This window comes from Lissotriton vulgaris, chromosome 12 (assembly GCF_964263255.1).
Source record: "Lissotriton vulgaris chromosome 12, aLisVul1.2, whole genome shotgun sequence".
NCBI lineage: Eukaryota > Metazoa > Chordata > Amphibia > Caudata > Salamandridae > Lissotriton > Lissotriton vulgaris.
In genome coordinates this window covers 98,342,332-98,362,590 of record NC_141700.1, presented here as the reverse complement: position 1 = coordinate 98,362,590, position 20,259 = coordinate 98,342,332, and the positions used below count along the sequence as shown (strand labels likewise).

Below are 20,259 nucleotides of genomic sequence, written 5' to 3'. Positions count from 1 at the left end.
TTATGTTTGACGGTGTGGTTTGTCTATTTGTTTGGATTGAGGCAGGCTTTTAATCCTGGCCTGTTTGTTTTTTTGTATACTGGAAAGGTTATTTTGAAGGTGGTTGGTTATGTTTGACGGTGTGGTTTGTCTATTTGTTTGGATTGAGGCAGGCTTTTAATCCTGGCCTGTTTGTTTTTTTGTATACTGGAAAGTGGTTGGACGTATGTTGGTGTTGTAGGGACTATTTAGAGTTGTTCACGCCAGGCCTAAAGAACGATACTGTAAGGGATTCCACTCCAGAACACACTGTTTTCTCCAGCGGGGTCCATTTATCCCTGAGATCCGAAAAGTTAACTTAAATACAAAACACTTCAACATGGGCACATCCGATTCCTAGGATTGGGCTGTGTGCAGAACACTAGTCTTCTAATAAGGGAGGATGGGCTATTTTATTTCAGTTTTTATGTCGTTCTCTTGTTTTTGTTCAGCGGTAGGTTGGTAATTTAAAGCCATGCCAGCTTTGTAATGGAGGATGGCGTGTTTAACTGCATTATCCAGCAAACCCTATTGTTTTCGTGCAACGAAAAATGGTGATAGGGTTATATTTTCTGACAAGGCCTTTAGCTAGTTTATTTGTTATTATCTGTATGCGTTAGTGGGACCTGCTGCATGTTTGCCGCTTTTGAAATGCCTGTCTTACCTCTCTGTTTCGTGGTGATTGTCTTTGTTGCCGAGAGGGTATTTTCTAAGCGATTTATCCACTGGTGAAACTTCGCACCAATTGTGTATTTTTCTATTTTCTGATAAGCAGGATTTCTGTTTGGTTTGTTGATTTGTATTGTGGCCTGTTCCTGTGCATTGAGAATCGACAGGAAGTCGTTTAATTCTGTTAATATTTATCTCCGTGCACATTTGCTTAGTGGAATTACACGTTTCCCTCTCCCTTTCCCCGTGGATGGCGCCCACCTGCACTCCTACACCCTGGCACACTCTCCTCCCCAGCGTGAAGAGGATCCAGGCCTTCACTGCACACCTCCTTCTCTTCCTCCTCCCCAAGCCAGCTTGACCTCATGACATCATCTTGCCGGGGAGGGTCACATGACGCTTGGCTGTTGTTTAACCAGAGGGATGGCTTTTTTTTTTTTCTTGCACGCATGTGAAATCCGAGCAGCAGTTCCTGGAGTCAATGCGGCCTAGTAGCACACTTACATGCAAGACTCACAGAAGCAGGTCAGTTGTGTTGCCAGCAGTGTGTCCGGGTTGCTGGGGGCCTGTGTGGGCGGTTCGGGGGCAGAGGGAACGGGAGATTACACGCAGACAACCGACGAGCCGGTCGGGTGGGGGCGAGCGAGGCCGAGAGAATCTCTGGGCCTTGAAAAGCAACAGCGAGGCCTTCCTGCTCGAGTGAGGAGTCACTGGTAGGAAGAGGCCTCGCTGCTCGAGGGAGGCCTTGTTCGGTGATCTCTTCCACGCTGGTGCCTCGCCGTGGGCAGGACGTTATATTATAGGGCACGGTGCGATTAAGAGCAGCTCACGTTATATTTGTCCATCCTTTTATTTAGGAAAACGAAGATTTAGAAAGTGTTGCCATCCACGAGAAAACGTAAATCCCCCGAGAGTGAGTGCTGTCACAGGCGTAATAATACGATTTTATAAACACCCAGTGAGGTATATTTGTGTTTTTTCTCTCCCTTCCGATAACGATAATAAGGCCCAATACGTGGCATTAACATAGGTTATTTTTTTTTAGCATGTATCAATCCCGATAAAAAATATTATGTCTGTTTTTGTTGTGCATTGTTCACATAGCCAGGGTTGTCTGTTGGGCATTAGTAAACACCCCAAAACATACACCTCCCCGTTGTCACGAGTGCAATCGGGGATGTTGCTTTATTCTAAGTCGCGATAAAGGTACGTCCATCCCCACAGCTGACAAACCTCCCCTGGAGTGATCTGTTGTCCGTTTCACTGCTGATGGCCTAGATGTGCCATCCTTCTTCTGAGACAGTCAGTTGACAAACGACAGCTGAGTTCTCTCATGCTATGTTGGTACAGCGCCCAGAAGTAGACAAATACTCGCTAAATACACAAGTGCCTTGAGATGCACCGTATTCACAGGCGGCGCTGTGGGTCATTTAAAAACCAATGTTGTATACCGGGGCCAGCGCTGTGTTAAGAAATATATCGCTATAAATAGACTACTATTTCGGGGCGGTGGCCCTTCCTGTGTCGTATTGGTTGAATCTGACTGCTTAGTTTTCATTTGGTCTTTTTTAAAACTCGTTTCTTTCAGCATTTGCCCTCGGGTTTATTGCAGAGGTAAAATCATGGACAATGCTGCAGTTAGTTATAATAAGGGCGTTTTAAGAAAGATATGTGCTGTCTTGTGGCAACTGGCGTGGGGCCAACATTTGAATGAGCGCTTTTGTGAAATACTTTCATCTTGTTTTTGACGCCGTGATTAACGCGGGGGGGGGGGAGGGGGGGAGCGGCTCTCGGTGTCACGGGGGAGAAAGGCCTCGGTTCCTCAAGTCTCCTCCGTGTGTGCAAGGGTGGATAGCCTCAGGTGTGTGTGTAACTGGGGCCTAGCTGATGCCGTGCAGCAAGCAGCACAGTGAGTGGGGAGAGGCTAGGCCTGTGTTAGTCAGTGCTGGCTCCTGTCTGGTTTTCTTGTTGTTTTTAATCGGCCTCTGGGCATACGTACCGCTTAGGCGCTGTGCGTGCGTACGTGCGTCACTGGCCCTGATTTGCACAGCAGTAGGAGCTCTTTGCGGCGCAGCCTAACTTGTTTTTCCTGTTCTCTGGAAACACGTACAGTGAAACCGCACAGAGGAACCATGGCCCCTGTTCTGTACTCCCAGTACACGCCGCTGAGGAGCTGTATGCGGGTCAGCTGACCCATGTTATTTGTTTGTCTGAATTTTGAGTAATATTTACAGTGAGTCTGGGGGTGGAGGGCTGTTATTGGGCCTGAGCGCTTATGGTTTCGGTGGGCTGCCGTGTGCAGTCTTCCATATGCCCAGAAGCACAGAACCCCCTAAGAAACGAATCAGCTCCCTATATCCCCAGTCTAAAGTTCTTGGCACTCTTGTCATTTTATCACTATAGTAGAGGCTTGCACGAGAGGTTTGACAGTAACATTGTGGGAAGTGGGCGTAGACGGCCTTCCGACACCCATTCCCCCTCCTTTGAATGCAGCTTTTATCATGGAATCGGGCACCATGATTTAAAACTCACTTCCCTTCTTCTCACTGTCAGACCCCACCCATTCGCTTTCAACTTTGAACCCCTCTTTCCTGAACTCTCCCCACGTCCCCTTTCCTGAACTCTCCCTTCATACACCTAAGCTTTTTATGACCGCCTGGTGACGTTTATCATTTTCTTAACAGATTGACACATTTGAAAGATGCTGGCATGTTTGAGTTACGTTAGACTTATTACGATTTTTTTAGGTTCATTTATATGTCCACAACCAAGGCCTTTGAGGTTAATTTATATGTCCACAACCAAGGCCTTTCAGGTTAATTTATATGTGCACAACCGAGGCCTTTTAAAACGTTTTGCTTTTTGGATGTTTCCCGAGATGTGATCGTCAAATATATTTCGTGGATGCACATTCTGATTTCTAAACTGGTTAATTTTACATTGCTGTCCACAAAGAAATAACATGGAGAGAGGGCTGCAAAACTTTACTGCGTATTCCAGTCAAAAAATCCGAATGATGTCTGGTAGCAATAATATGACAGACAATGCCATGGGGTATCTACTTTCAGGATATTACGGAAGGACAGACATAAATAATAGTAATAGAGTTCGTCATAACTGGTAGAGTAGCACATTAAACAGCACTGCACTCTTGCGGCTCACTGCAGTGGCACTGTATACTTGAACCTCACCGAGCTCACGCGCCCTACTGTTCACAATCAATGTATCGCTCCACACTAAATGGCAGAGTAAACACCCCCCCAGCACGCACCAGTAAAAGGAATGCTGTGGGTCTTAACAGAGCATTACAATGGCAATTACCTTCTACAACTGCAGCCGTTAAATCGCAACTCTGAACGTAAACCCCGGACAATATGAATGTGCAATTACCTGGTTATTAAGTCACTTGTAAGGAGTCAAACAGCAAAAGCCAGAGTACACTGATATTCAGTCACAAACGCACACGACTCTGGAAACTCTTACGAAAGAGCTATACAGGTTCCCTTGATTAAACCAATAGGAGTCATCTTTAAACACTGTGTTGATCTGATCAGTTGTTATACAGATGTGACCTAAGAGTCCCCCGCCACCAAGCCATTGTTCGTGGGTAGACCTTGGAATGGAGTGGCAGTCAGTTACTGCCTTCTACTGTTTGCTGCACTTTGACCATGTTGGTGGGCTGTACCCTATTGGTCTCATTACCAAGTGTGTCTGTGTTGTCGTTTGCCAATGCAGGAGTTATATGGTAAAGCTTGCAGAACTGTACCAAGCACTTAGCTGGTGCAGTAGCTCACATTTCTTGTGGACTAGAATTGGATGTGGTCCCTTCGGCTGTACCCAGGCCGCCTGGGAGCACCTCATTGGACATACTATTTCAATTCCGGTGGCTCAATATCTGGCCCTCTGGCTGAACTGTGGCTGACATTTGTTTTGTTGGGTTCCCTCAGTGATGTCATCAAGCTTAAAAATACTGGACTTGTAACTACTTGTCCAGAGCCCCACATTGATCTGCCGTACTCTCGATGGCTGGTAAAAAACTGCTCACTGAGCTGCTTCGGCCAACTGGATCCTGCATGTATTCTTGCAACCCACATACAACCACCCACAGGTTCACGGACTGAGATGTCTTGTGGGTTGGTAACCAGCAATCCAGCGAAACCCTGGTCATCTCAGGGAAATATCACAGTACACTTTACATCTGTCTTGGTACCTGTGTATGTGAGTTCAGTCTGTATACCAACAGAGCTGTCTCAGAGCCCTCCAGTGGATGTCAGTTAGTCTTGTAGCCAGGTCTTCTGGCCTAGAACCCGACCTGTCGATCGTAAATGGCCTTGGTGGGAGGGGGCTCCAAGGAAATTAGTGGTGAATCGTATTTCCCACTTTTAAGATCTCCAACTATTTGCTTATCTATCTATTACAGTCCTACAGCGAACATGAATTAGTCTCCCGGCCTACACTTGCCCTACTACTTCAGGCCCCTCAGACTGCCTGCCACCTAAATCATCCGCTTCTGTTCTCTCTGTTGCTAATTAAATAGATGGGGGGACACAAGGGGCAATAACTGTTAGGCCCTTAAAAGACTACATTACATTTCCACTTTTCCTAGTGCTGGCATTCCTAAGAGACTTTATCAGATAATTTGTGGCGGAAAGGTATTCAGGTTATTTCTCAGATGCAGAAAGTACAGCTTCTCTAAATAATAGATTTTGAACCGATCCATGGTCCATAGGAAGCAGGGGCGTGTCTATTAAGGCCTTGTTGGAATGCCCATGGGAAAAAGTTAATAGATGAATGCAAAAGTGCATACTTTTTGTTGTACTAGGCCATCTATCCTGGTAAGAGGATGTTTGTGAATAATTGGAAAAGGAATGCAGTTTTATGGTTTGGTCGCAGTGCATTTAATTTCTTCCCCAGTTATACTTTGAAACACTTCTTGCAGTGGTAGCGAGGATTGACCTTGTTCTCAGGGTTAAAAATTTGTTTCAGAAATGTGAAAATCTGCAAGGTACAAAACGAGAGAATGGTTGTGGTCTGTTAGATCTGTTTCTTGGATGGAACACAACTGTAGTTTGATGGCAATCGGACACTTGAACCATGGTTGGAGTTCTCCTTTAACCTGTTTACTGCGCCTGCGATTTTGCGGAAGTGCAGCACTTCTGCAAAACGGGCGGGCAGCGTCTGTCATTGACCGACGGCAGCACCAGCGAGGTACGGTTGCCGTGGCAGCATGGAAGGGGTTAACAAACGCTCTTAGTGTTTGAAAATCTCTTAATGTTTGAAAATCATGTTTCACCTACGTGGGGTGCCGATGCCTAAGTGTCAGATGAATAATAGCTTGAGGGAATCGTATGTTTATAACCTTCTTTCTAACATTTGTGACTGGATCCTTGTTTTGCTGCCAGGTGTTTTCTTTTGTGATTGTGTCATGTAACCAGTGCACATTTTATATCTGTGTATCCTATGTGTACATATTTTGATATTTCTAAAGCACAGACTCCACTGGCTAGCAACGGAGCGCTGTACAGGGGACCGTGGGGATTTTTGCTTGGACATCGTTGACTGCTGAAGGCATTCCATATTTATCCAAGTGTTAAGCCTTCCAGAGAAATGGTTCAGTGGGAAACCAAATGAGTCTTGGACTCTTGTTCCATGATGTTTCATTTGCTGGTGAACTCTTAACCCTTTAAGTGCTGCCGTCGGCCAACGGTCGTCGCAAGCACTACCTTGCCAGTGCTGCGCACGACCGTTGGCCGACGGGGCCGCACCCGTTATTCGAACGTTCAGCACTGGACGCTGAACGTTCGACGCTCCTAAGGTGTTAATGGTGCTATGGCATGTGGCATATTCAGCAAGTCTATACTTTAAAATGACCCATTTTCGTTGTGGCATTTACAGACTTCTAGATTGCATTGGGTTTGTATTTTTTTTAGGTCGAGCCCGGGCAGCGTATGCGCTGCTCTGCGAGGCATGCTGTATTCAGGTAGGGACTTGAAGCTCTGCCCACTCCGCCCATATTTTTAATTGGATTGTGTCATTGTTCACTGTAAACTGTGGCTGTTCATTAGTCAAAAGGCTTAGTAGTCGCTCCTTAGTACCATCTTGTCTCATTTTGTGACTCCCATAGAGACACCCCCTGTTACGTGTGTTAATTAGAAATTAAAAAGTAGGCTTTAATTACAGCCTCTGAGTACTATTTTCTCAACTAGCTTTGTCCTGCCTGCTGTTGCAGGCAAGACACACTCACCCCTAACCCTCTGCAAAAAAAATTATACCGCATGCCCTGGCATTTGCAATGCAATAGGTCTCGTATTTGCGAGAGTTTAAGCTATTGGCATTGTCAATGACGATGCCTTTTATTTATCTGTTTTTAAAACAACACATAAATAAAAAGCATCGTCATTTACAGTGCCAATAGCTCAAACTCTCGTAAATGCGAGACCTATTCCAAATGCTTGTTTGAGCCCTGCAGTGAGGGTTGCAGTACAGACATGGCTGTTGGGCGGAATACTGGATTGGTTTAAACCACCATGAAAGGAGCAGGCTGCAAGTTGCAAAACATTGTTAGCTGGCACAACGGGCGCTTGGCTGTGCAAGTGAAAACTGGAATGTTGCTTCTCTTGTGAACTGGCTTTAAATTCCATCATGTTCTACGTGTTACAACTTGAGGCATATTTAAATCAGTTGTGCTAATGTCCGATCCCGGAAACTGCATTGTGCACACTTCTTATTTCAGGGCCTCAAGTAGCAGTCATTGGGTTTTAGTTGGGAACAACTCGTCTCTGGTGGTTGTGCTCTAGGATGATAATGCAGAGGTGCGAATTGTCTGGAGTGAATGGGACGAAGGGCTGTTTTTTTTTCTTCTTCAATTTGCATCACGGGACCTGTGTATTAATGTCAATCTTTTGTTGCCTCGCGAATGAGGTTGATTTCATTACATACATTCATTGAGGACTAAACCTCTTTAGGAAGGTGTTGCAGGTTTGCATAAATGGTTACCCATATTGAAGTCTTTAGAAGCATGGTGCTTTGTAGGATGGCGAAAATCACTGAAAAGCGGACATCATCCAAATAAGGGTAAGTTAACAAGCATGCGTCTGTCTGCATGTATGGCAAAGTTACGTTTGAGACTGCGAAGAAAAACCTCACTGAATGAGAGATCAAATGAGCATAGGCGTTGTTGCTCTGTATGGGAATTGTGCTCTGGCAGGGGCAGCCAAGGCTTTCTGATCTACAAAACAAGAGTTAATTGATTTGGGTAATAACTGTCAATCTTTTAACCGCAAAAGAGGCCTGATCTGGTACTTGCCTGGAGCCGTGCAAATGGTGGCCCATAAGGTCTCCATGGTTAGATTGATATATTTTTGCTATGTCGTTTCTTCGTGTCCATGGTTGCCTGTTTGTATGTAGGCCCAGGCTGCAGAGTCTAGAGGCTGCATTGCTGCCTGTGTAAATCGACTCTCCCTGTTGCCGAGGGCCTCTGTTGCAAAGCTGTGCCAGGGGCTCGGCCTCGGCGCTGAGCGAGAGGGAGGGAGGGAGAGAGGAAGGAGGGGTAGATAGAAATGCAAGGCCGCAAATAAAAAAAAAAGAAGAAGAAAAAGGCCGCGGTGCCCGGCGTGCTCTTCTACTGGCACCACGTCACTGGGCTCTTGCTTGGGCCGCGGCGGCTGTCCCTGTAGCGCCTCTTCCTGCTCTGCTCGTTTTCTAGGCCCGGGATTTAGCAAAATCCATTCAAACGCAGCCTGCTTGCTACACACCGCCGCGCCCGCCTTGGCTCTTGCGACTAGGCCGCACCTGGCACAGGTGGGCCCTGGCATGGAGGGTCCGCCGGGCGCAGGTGGGCCCGGTGCCCCCCGCAGCCCGCGTGCAGCCTAGGCCCGGGGAGCAGGTGGTGGGCGCGAGGAGGAGGAGAGCTCCCGGGAGGAAGAGCCACCATTCCCCGGAGGGAGCGAGGCGGGCTTGTCAGCAGGCTCGAGCCGGAAGAGCCGACCCGCCGCCATTACCAGAAGGGGAAGAAGGTATCGGTCGCCGTGGCGCCACAGCGCTCCGACGCGCACCCTCTGCAGCCCAGGCGCTACTAGTTTAATTCATTTGAACACTGTTATTTTCACCCCGATACCGCTGACCTTGCATCCAGTGTAGGGGGAGGGGGGGGGGGGCACCACTAATCAGGCAGACACGGCTCGTTACTGTTTGATATATATTTAGTTGCATATCTCTCGATAAATCCTTTATTTCCCCCTAAAACCTGATAAGGACAGGCTTTTGGTGAAGCGGCGGGGACTAAACATGTCACGTCTTCATAAGCAACAGAGATTCGAGGCGAGGCCTAGATTCTTCGGTGCCCGGTGTATTGGCGTTGTATTGCTCGCCTTATGCTGGGTTCTGAAGCGCTGTGGTCGCCAACCCACTCTTGAAAGCCTGTAAGGGGCGGCGACTCTGCCCCTATTTAGAACGTGCCCCGAGAATAGCTCCGTTTCGATGTGTTGCTTTTCTTGTCGTGCCTTTGCTTTGATTGCCCTTTATTTATTGTCTGTCATGCTTCTGAGTTTGATTGGGCGTGTACTCCTATTGACTGCATGGTTTTGACTTCCATGTATCCAGTTCAGTATCGCGATACCTTTCGCAACGAGACCAGTTAAGTGGCCCTTTGGTATCACCTGCCTTTCACGCCTTGTTGTGCAGCGGTTCGTTGTTGCTGTGGTGCCCCCCCCCCCCCACCCCTCCCTCTCCGTGACATGCTTCAGTGTGCCTGTCACTCTCCGGGTTAAACGGTGCTGTGTGTGTGCCCGTTTATTGACGTACTGATTAGTGTAGTGAAGTGCATCGTCCACTGTTGCATATAGAACAGAGACACATCGCCCACAGGTTAGTTTGTTGCCCTGTGTTGTTTATTCACTGTACTTTTGGGCTGGCAACTGATTTTTAACAGTTTTGTACTAATTTCAGTGCTCTGTGTGGCATCACTAGTGCCGCTAGTTGGATGGTGCTTTCAGTATCTGTCGCCCGTTGTAGGAGTGAAAGTATCGCCACCATTAACCTGTTTTCTGTCATTGACTGTCTTGTCCACAGTGCCCTCTGAACTGTTGCATTTTCAAACCTGCTAGGCACCAGTTTGGCTGTGTATCAACAGCCACGTTCTTATCCCACTGGCCCTCTCTTGCCCACTGTGCACATTTTCAATGTCACTGTGAGAATGGCTTGCCAAACATCCAACTTGCTGGGACAGCGTGTATGCTGTGTTTCTAGTTCTATGGCACTGAGCGCTCGCCGTACTCAAGATGTGAATGAGTTCTAGGCTTCTCAAAAGACTCCCATTTCATGATGCCTTGTATCTTACAGTGTACCTGGCTCAACGGCATGAATACTGCGCATAGGGTGCCACAGTAAGTGGCTTTTTTGCCTCACATTCCTTTTATTATTGAACGTGCAATAAACCACTTTCTATTGCTCCGGGTAGCATTCCAACCCATCTTGACAGACACCCACTTTATGCAAATGAGGACTCGACCTGCTCCATATGACAATCATTGCAGCGAGGCCCCCTTCAGGAGGAAATGTAAGCAACCCTAAACCAATTTAGCCTTGGGTGGCCTAATCAATGAGGTATACCTTGTATCCTATTGGCACAGTGCCCGTAGGACCCACAGCTGGGTATACCCTTGCCCACCTGAGGCTTTCATCAAACGCGCAAACTGTGATTGTAGGAATGCTTGCCTATAGTGTAAAATACCAACAGTGGCTTGGGTAGCATTCTGACCCATAATTTTTTCACACACTCTCACTCTAGAACAGAGCTCTTCAAACTTTTTTTGCTTTGAGCCCTCCTAAGAAAAATATTGTGATGTTGAGCCCTCTTCAAAACTTTATGGCAAGATTTGAGGGAGTAGGAGGGGATGGGAGGGGGGGGGGAAGAGGGGGGCAGAACTGGTAAGGTCATTTTCTGGGGTACTTATTCTCTAGGTCATAATCCACACTAAATGTGAGACTTCTAAAAGAACAAGTACACCAAACAAACATTAACGAAAAAACAGTACTCGCCATAATTGGGGTGTGTGAGCCCCTCACATATTTTTGACCTGAGGGAATCTGGTATCAGGGTGCTATACACGAGCACCAGTTGCGTTACATGAGGACACATTCATTTTTGTTAGGCACGGGGAGATTAAGTGATTTTCCCAGAGTCACAGGATGTTGCACGTACTTGCCGAAACTCGAACCTGGTTCCCCAGATTTGAGATTGACTGCTCTAACAGTTGGGCCTACTCCTCTCACCACATTCCTAGGCCCCAATGCAACTGTACCTCCTGCAATAATAATAGCTAAGCCCTAGTACCAGACTGTCTCCTCTGTCTCTTTCACACTTGTAGCCCGCCTCTTTGCAACAAGGGTGTCCTCTAGTAAGGAAAATGAGCCCCCATGCCTCTTTTATAAAATTAATCGGTCATAATTGTGATGTAGTGTACCCCTTACACTTCCGGGTCCCACTGCCTCTGCTTTACTAATGAGAGTGTCCTTTTAATGGATTTATAAAAATGTTTGCATTCTGGACTGTCTGATTACCTATTTCTAAACTGTGTTCTTTGAAAGCACTTGTTTTATCTAAAACATTAAATCATTTTGTGTCTTTTACTCTGGACCCCTGGGTTTATGATTTTGTGGTTCTGCGGCTGCCACATTTACCGCATTTGCCACACAAATTTGCCACACAATCCATCATCTGATGCATAATCTGCAGATTTGAGCAAAAACATTGTAGCTCAAATGGATCAGAAGTTACTAAAAAGGTGACTCTGCGCAGTGGAAAGCTAGTCGTTCTTTATTTGCTTATTGTTGTATTTGGGCAAAGATTCTTACTTGATCAGTACCAGTTAAACACCTAGACCGTGCTACTATGTGTAACAAGCATTGGCAAAGCCAATAGGTCTCGCCTATGCAAGAGCTGTTGACTTTGTCAATGTGTTTTTGCCATGTTGTACACCAGTGTGGCTGCTGTTCTGTATGGCTGAAAGTAAGGGACATGGTTTGCCTTGAAAGCAAACCATGTCCCTAGTAGTGTGTTGCAGACTGGATTTGTTGGAGTAAAATGTACATCTGAGTAGGGGGGAGTAGAGGTCAGTGATTCAGTGGCAGAGCTTGTCGTATAGTGCAGTGTCGTGGAATAGGGTGGAGTGGGTTGAAACAGATTTGAGGTGGATTGGATTGGGGTAGAGTTAGTTGGATTGAGTTGGGTGGATGGGGTGGATTGGACTAGAGTGTGGTAGATTGAAATGGGGTGAGGTGGATTGGATTAGAGTAGGGTGGTTTGGAGTATGGTGATTTAGAGTGCGGTGGACTGGAGTGGAGTGGGTTGGAATGTGGTGGGCTGAATGAATTAGATTTAGTGGGGTGGACTGAACAGGGGTGGTTTGGAGTAGGGAGGGGTGGATTGACATTGCTTGGGGTGGATTGGGGTGGACTGTAGAGGGGTGGGGTGGGGTGGATTGGAGTGGAGTTAATTGGATTGCAGCGTGGGAGTGGATTGAGGTCGATTAGATTGTGGTGATTTGGGGTGGAATGGATTGTAGTGGGGTGTATTGTTGGTTACATTGGATTAATGTGGGGTGGGGTGAAGTGGATTGGATTGGAATGGGGCGGATTGGAGTGGGGCAAATGGGTTTGGATTGGAGTGTGGCTGATTGGAGCAGGGCCGACTGTTTTGTAATGGAGCGGGGCCGACTGTTTTGTATCGGAGCGGGGCCGACTGTTTTGTATCGGAGCGGGGCCGACTGTTTTGTATCGGAGCGGGGCCGACTGTTTTGTATCGGAGCGGGCCGACTGTTTTGTATCGGAGCGGGCCGACTGTTTTGTATCGGAGCGGGGCCGATTGGAGTAGGGCAGATTGGGGTGTACTGTACGGTTATGTGTTAAAGCATAATTTCAGAAATTACACATAAGAAAGAAGCAATGTTGTATCTAAAATGTGGGCTTCAAGCAGCTCTCATCTTTATCATTGATTCCTGTTGCTGTCCTTCGTGAATGCCTGCTTCTGCATGTTGAATAATAGTCCTTCCATTTAGACTTTTGTAACCTTCCTAGAGGACTGCCCTGGTTACATATGCTCATATTCTTTCTGTTATTTATGATATTCAGTGAGCACCTTTTTTGTTTGCCTGTGCTTGTGTTTTTGGATTGTATTGATAACTGTTTGTGCTTTGTGCACCAGCTTTATTTGTCACGCTTTATTTTTCTTCTCTGCTGCCGTGCTCTCTTGTTTTTTATTTACTTTGGGAGTCATTGATAAGTGTGTGTGTTTTTGATTACTTTAGGCACCGTGTTAATTAAGGAAAGGCATGAGGCTGCTTCATTAGCCACATGCCATCTTTCTTTATGGACGCCACGCTTTCTTTTTTTTTTTTTTTACTTTGGGCGCCGTGTTCATAAAGATCTAATGCAGTGCATTTCAAAGCCATTCCCATGCGGTACATGAATCCTGCTTTTACATTCTTAGCCACATTTGTTCCTTACCTTTCACAGTTTAACAACTGTACTTTGAGAGCTGTGTTGATAGGTGTTTGTGTTTTGTTCACTTTAGGCGCCATGTTAATAAAAGAAAGGTGCGCAGCTGCTTCATTTGCTGTGATTCATCCGTAACAGCCGCGCACTTTTTTTTTAGGTCTCGCCTATGCAGCGCGCTTGGACCTCTTGGAATCGATTCGCTTTTTCGCCCAAAAACGTGCACGCTTTGCATTGCTTTCAATTGTAACGTGTGCACGTTTGGCGTTTCCCTTGAGGGAGCGAGCTTTGTCAACATCTGTTTGTAATTATCTTGCACACAGATGGTGTCCCTGCTCGCTCCCGCAAGGGAAATTCTGTGTGGGTCTGTTTTTTTTTTTTTATTTGCTCATCATTTTCTGCAATGGGGCTGTGTGAGGTGGACAGTAAGGTAATCCATTTCATGAGAACACAAGAGTGTCACCATAAACAAACAATGCTATAAAAATGCAGACGGTGTTTCCAGATAACACGCACACAGTGCCAAGACGCAAACTTCACCAGGGAACTATGTGCTCACGCTGCTCTGGAGGGGCACCAAGTGTCCTTACCGATAAGCCCAACGGTCCGCATCAATCTGTGTTCAAGCAACCGCAGCCATGGTTCGGCACAGTCCGAGGCCTGCTGCTCCTCGAAGCCTTGGTGTTTCCTGCTCCCGCCTATCTCTGCCACCTCCCACATGCACGCTGCTCCGCCCCATGCCTACCGCTCACAGCAGAGCTCTCAATACCTAGATCCGACCTATGTATATGTATAGGCATTTATATAGCGCACTACTTACCCGGAGGGTCCCAAGGCGCTTCGACCGCTGCAAAACCCTTCCTGGCTTCCCTGAGAGATGGTCCCTTAATGGGTATCTCCAGGGTGAGACCAGGCATCCCCGGCGGTCTGGTGGGGCCGTTAGTGAGGATGAGGCAAGCTAATGCCCAGAGTTGCCGAGTGTGATCGCTGATCAGAGTGGGCACCGAGGCGAGAGAATTATCAAGTCCGCTGACCCTGGTCCAGAAACCTGCAGCGCCGGGAATCGAACCCTGGTCCCGGGCCGTCCTCTGCTCTCGGGTCTGAATGCATCGACCGAGGCTGCCTCTCTGCCCTGCGAGTGGCAGCTGGACCCGGAACAGGCACATGACCGGGTTGCCTGGGGAGGCGTCTACCCTTCGGCCCCCGATTACACCCGCTTCTGCTAAAATGCACTTGCCTAATTGATGAGACAGCAAATTAAGAACAGACACAAGTTACAGAATGCTCACATAATTACACTCTACTCAATACAATATAAATACACTCCACACAACACTGAAAACCACATAATTACACCACATCATTACACTCTACTAAATGAAACATACACCCCACATAATACCACTCAATACCACATAATTACATGCCACATAATTACACTCTACTCAATACAACATAAATACAAACCACATAATATCAAGCAGTGTCGCATAATAACACGCCACATAGTTACACTTTACGCAATACAATATACATAACACACTCCAGACCACATAATCGCACCACATAATTAAAGACTACTAAATGCAACATACTCGACATAATACCACTAACTGCCACATAATTACATGCCACATACTTACACTCTACTCAATGCAACATAAATACTCCACATAACACCAATCAGTGCCACATAATTACAATCCACATAATTACAATTTCCTCTATGCAACACAAAATACCATTCAATACCACATAATTATATTATACTCCAACACAAACCCCACATAATACCACTCGGTGCCACATAATTCCATATCACATATTTACCCTCTACTCATTACAGCATCAATACAATCCACATATCACTCAGTGCCACATATTAACACACCACATAATTACTCTACTCAATACAATATAAATACACTCCACACAACACTCAAAACCACATAATTGCACCACATCATTACACTCTACTAAATGAAACATACACCCCACATAATACCACTCAATACCACATAATTACATGCCACATAATTACACTCTACTCAATACAACATAAATACAAACCACATAATATCAATCAGTGTCATATAATAACACGCCACATAGTTACACTTTACGCAATACAATATACATAACACACTCAAAACCACATAATCGCACCACATAATTAAACACTACTAAATGGAACATACACTCCACATAATACCACTAACTGCCACATAATTACATGCCACATACACTCTACTCAATGCAACATAAATACTCTACATAATACCAATCGGTGCCACATAATTACAATCCACATAATTACAATTTCCTCTATGCAACACAAAATACCATTCAATACCACATAATTATATTATACTCCAACAAAAACCCCACATAATACCACTCAGTGCCACATAATTACATATCACATATTTACCCTCTACTCATTACAGCATCAATACAATCAACATATCACTCAGTGCCACATATTAACACGCAGCTTAATTACACTCTACGCAATACAATATAAATACACTACACAACACTCAAACCCACATAATTACACTCTACTAAATACAACATACACTCCACATAATACCACTTACTAACACATAATTACATGCAACATAATTACACTCTACTCAAAGCAACATAAATACACCACACATAAAACAAATCGGTGCCACATAATTACTCTCCTCAATACTTCAAAATCGTTCTGCATAATACAACTCAATGCCACATAATTATATGCTCCATATTATATTGCACTCAGTGCAGCATACACTCCAAATAATACCACTCACTGCCACATAATTACATACCACATAATTACACTCTACTAAATGCAACATACACCCCACATAATACCACTCAATAACACATAATTACATACCACATAATTACACTCAACTCAACACAACAGTAATATAATCCACATATCACTCAGTGCCACGTAATAACACACCACAAATGTATAACTACACTCAATGCAATATACATACACTACACAACACTCAGTACCACATAATTACACACCACATAATTACACTATACTCAATGCAACATCAATTCATTCCACATGATACCACTAAGTACCACATATAACACTTTTTATTAGAACTTCTCTACATAAAACACATCAGCCACAATACTCTACAACATAGCCAAAACTTCAAAATAAACACATGGTCCCAAAAGTGAGACCTATTTGCTATGCCAGTGCTTGTTTACTTTGGGCGCGGTGTTCATAAGTGTCTGTTGTTTGTTTACTTTGGGCGCTAGGTTCATAAAGAACTGTCGCGGTGCATTTCATAGTCATTCCTGGGCGGTACGTGAATCGTGCTTGTACATTCTTAGCCGAATTTGTTCTATAATAACTGTTGAGATGCAGCACATAGAATCTGTATTAGGGGATGCATGTAATCTATGCAAGAGTCTGAATTTGTTATACATCCTACGTGCATACAGTCGTCTAAAGTTGCCACCAGCAACACATTTTGACTCGTTATTGGTTCGATCATTCAGGCACAGACATTGACAAGAGCTAACCAGCTACCCTTTCTGCTCTGTCCATTTTTTGAGCCTAATGTCACACTCTAGCCTCCGGTTAGGCGGCAGCTCTTTGCCTTTCTGTGTACCCAGCATGTCTCTTGACTTTACCCTACACTATAAACTGTGGGCACCGGCAACATTTGGCAGCATCTTCATCCCACCCACCCTCTGTGTGCTCTACTGCAGGACGCCCAAGCAGCCTGCAGCAGACAATATATTGACAACATCAACCAACTTTATCTAGAAGTCTTCATGCAGCAGTCACCCCTTTACTGCTGTCTCTGCAGGCGCATGCTAGTACATTGGAACCCGTTCCAATCCGCCACTTACAGAACCGCTCATGTAGTCAGTAAAGTAATTTAATTGTAAAATCGGAACTGGGACATCATTGCCTAAACACTTATAAACACTTATAAAGGCCGAAGGCGAGACTTCTTGGCTATGCCAGTGCTTGTGTTAACAGTGTCTCACAAGCGGGACACATGCACTAGCTCATGCTCTTGGAGGCTCGACACTAAAAATGACTAATACCCTCAAAAAATCTGTTGCATTATTCCACAAAATTTGCCATTTCTTGCTGCTGAATTTAGTCAATCCTGCCACATAAATATTTCTCACCTGCTTCATAATTCCAGTTGCCCTGCTTATACTGTGTTAAGTAATAATTTTAAAATAATGACATGTATTCGGAGTGCTTGTTGTTACCTACTGGGGATTCTTAGCACTATATATAAACAAGTCGTTCTTCCTAACTGTGCCAACCAGGATTTAATTCTGTGACTTTCATAACGTGAAAGTGTCTCTCCCATCATTAGTTTAATTTGTTTGTAACTTAATGTGTGTGCATTATTTTATAAGCAATTGTCTAAAGGTGAAAAACAACAAATACTAGAATACTAGAATATTTTATTGCTACCTCTTTGATCATGCTACCACAGAGCTCAGGATTACAATTGACCTGCTTTTTTATGCAGTTCAAACGCAACGTGCAAATGAAGATAGCCTGTAAATAACAAATAATCAAACACTGGCTTCCAGGACATCTTTATTTACAAATACTTAGAGGCATTTGTGGACCCCCCCTAGTGAACACGGCCACGGACCCCCCTGCACAGGTTGAAGACCTCCACTCTAGACAGTATCCTCGTGGGAAGAATACATCCTGAAGTTCCACGCGAGGCCCCCTTAAAACAAGCATTTACAATGCAATGGTCTCGGCATCATTAAAAGTAGAGCTAATGGCATTGCTCATGACATTTTTTTTTCCTTAAATCATAAATAACAGCACTCTGCACTCAACAGCACACACCACTCTGCACCTGCACTCACTGCTCTGCACACTCACTCTGCACTCACTACTCTGCATTCTGCACTCACTACTCTGCACTCACTACTCTGCATTCTGCACTCACTACTCTGCACTCACTACTCTGCACACTCTCTACTCTGCACACTCTCTACTCTGCACACTCACTACTCTGCACACTCACTACTCTGCACACTCACTACTCTGCACACTCACTACTCTGCACACTCACTACTCTGCACACTCACTACTCTGCACACTCACTACTCTGCACTCACTACTCTGCACTCACTACTTTGCAGACTGCACACTCACTACTCTGCACTCACTACTCTGCACTCACTACTTTGCAGTCTGCACACTCACTACTCTGCACTCACTACTCTGCACTCACTACTCTGCACTCACTACTCTGCACTCTGCACACTCACTACTCTGCACTCACTACTCTGCACTCACTACTCTGCAGTCTGCACACTCACTACTCTGCAGTCTGCACACTCACTACTCTGCACTCACTACTCTGCACTCACTACTCTGCACTCACTACTCTGCACTCACTACTCTGCACTGCAATGGTCTCGGCTTTTGTTAAGTTAGAGCTATTGGCATTGCAAATGGCATTTTTTTTTGTGTCCACATTTATTTAGCCAATAAATGTACCTTTATTTGTCAATGCTTAACAGTTTTTAGCACTATACCTGACAGGATAAATTTCAGGAGTTCTATGCAGGCTGGGAGGTTTACCCACTAAAGAAAATGCCCAATGCATATTGCCTTGGAGAGCACGGATCGTAGACTTAAATGCTGACTTATGGTCATAAGTGCACACTAATTCGAAATCTACGCCGCATTTCCCACAGATAACCACAAAACAAAATGCACGCATATTTGGCGGAAGTTTCCATTACGAAACAAATTATTTCTTCTCATTAGGACCTGATGTGCCTGACCCAAATACGCACACGTACACTGGGCTGGACATTTCTCATTTAGAAAATCTTCGCCCAGCACAGTATATCACATCACACACCGAGGCATCTTTTGCGCATTTTTTTCATTTTTGAAATCCAGCCTCGTACATGCAACAAAGCATCTAATGGGGGACTGAGGCAGATCACTTTCTTACTAATGCCGCCCGCCCCCTATTCGGTTTTCTCCATGGCGGTGGGAGGAAGGTTCGGTTGCATAGTCTACAATGGTCTCGGCGTCCAAACAATGGAGATTGGATGTGTGCATGGCTGAAAAATGTACATGCAATTATGGTAATGTACGTGCACCCCAGGGAAACAGTGACCAGGGGGGTGGAATTCCTGGCTTGGGGTTTATGGACTCAGCAATGTCCACTCACAAAACAAATGAAGATGTCCGTGTGGGAATGAGAGAGGGCTGTCTGGATTCCTTTAAGTAACCTAAGCGGTAAATAGTATCTGGTTGTGTGTCACCAAGATTAGCTGCGGACCCCTGGCAGCTTTTGTTGTCTGAAGCAGTCACAATACGTTAATCGAAGCCAGCAGATAAGTCAATAACGAATCAAACCAGAAATCTCTCTTCGGTTATACAACACTTAAGGCAAAAAAGTGGGAGGCATTTAGTTTCCACCGTTTGATCTGACTTACTAACGTCATGTTGACAGTCCGATCAACACAGTACGATTTTCTGACGCTATTGCTGTAGTGGGGCCACTCTATTTTTCAGTACAGATTTCGTCATGGACGTAGCCCATCACGTACATTTTTTTGCGTCTCTGTAAATCACCGCGGTGACCCGATAGCATTTTCTCCGAGTCCTAAAGCTAGATTTTGAAAATCGTAGCACTGCACCCGGGCGCTGCGTGAAACCACGAGGATTAAAGTTTAATCACTAAACGCGAAGGATATTAGAGCGCAACGGGGCGTTGGTCGCAAGCAGCAGCAGCAATGAAGGCTCTGTGCGACGAGGAAGTGCCCCTCCCGTGCCGAAGGAACCAGGCTCGAAGAAACACCCACTTGATTTCCTCGACTGGGCACCTGCACTCCATGCATCCGGGAGAGAGGAAGGTGTGGCCGCCATTCCGGCTGCACGAGCTGTCCATTTCATGTCCTCGTGCCACTCCACGTGGCAGACGCACGACAACAGGGCCCCCAGGGGCGGCGCTCTGGAAGAAGCCGATACTAGCAATGCCATCAATGGGGGCACTAATCCATGGCCGGCAGGAAGTGACGACTTTCAAAGAGATTCATCAA

General features: G+C 45.5%; 1 protein-coding gene across 3 annotated transcripts in view; it reads left to right on the top strand.

Moving 5' to 3' along the window:
• ZNF687 (zinc finger protein 687) overlaps nucleotides 1-20,259 on the top strand; it is a 302,238-nt gene that overhangs the window by 156,083 nt on the left and 125,896 nt on the right. The window contains exon 1 of one of the 3 annotated variants that reach the window (XM_086947349.1): nucleotides 1,145-1,212. The exons of 1 other annotated variant lie outside the window; for it this stretch is intronic. The gene's annotated coding sequence lies outside the window, so the exon portion shown is untranslated. Of the gene's footprint in view, nucleotides 1-1,144; nucleotides 1,213-8,574; nucleotides 8,703-20,259 lie in introns of those variants that run through there. One more of the 3 variants, XM_086947351.1, reaches the window with a different exon arrangement.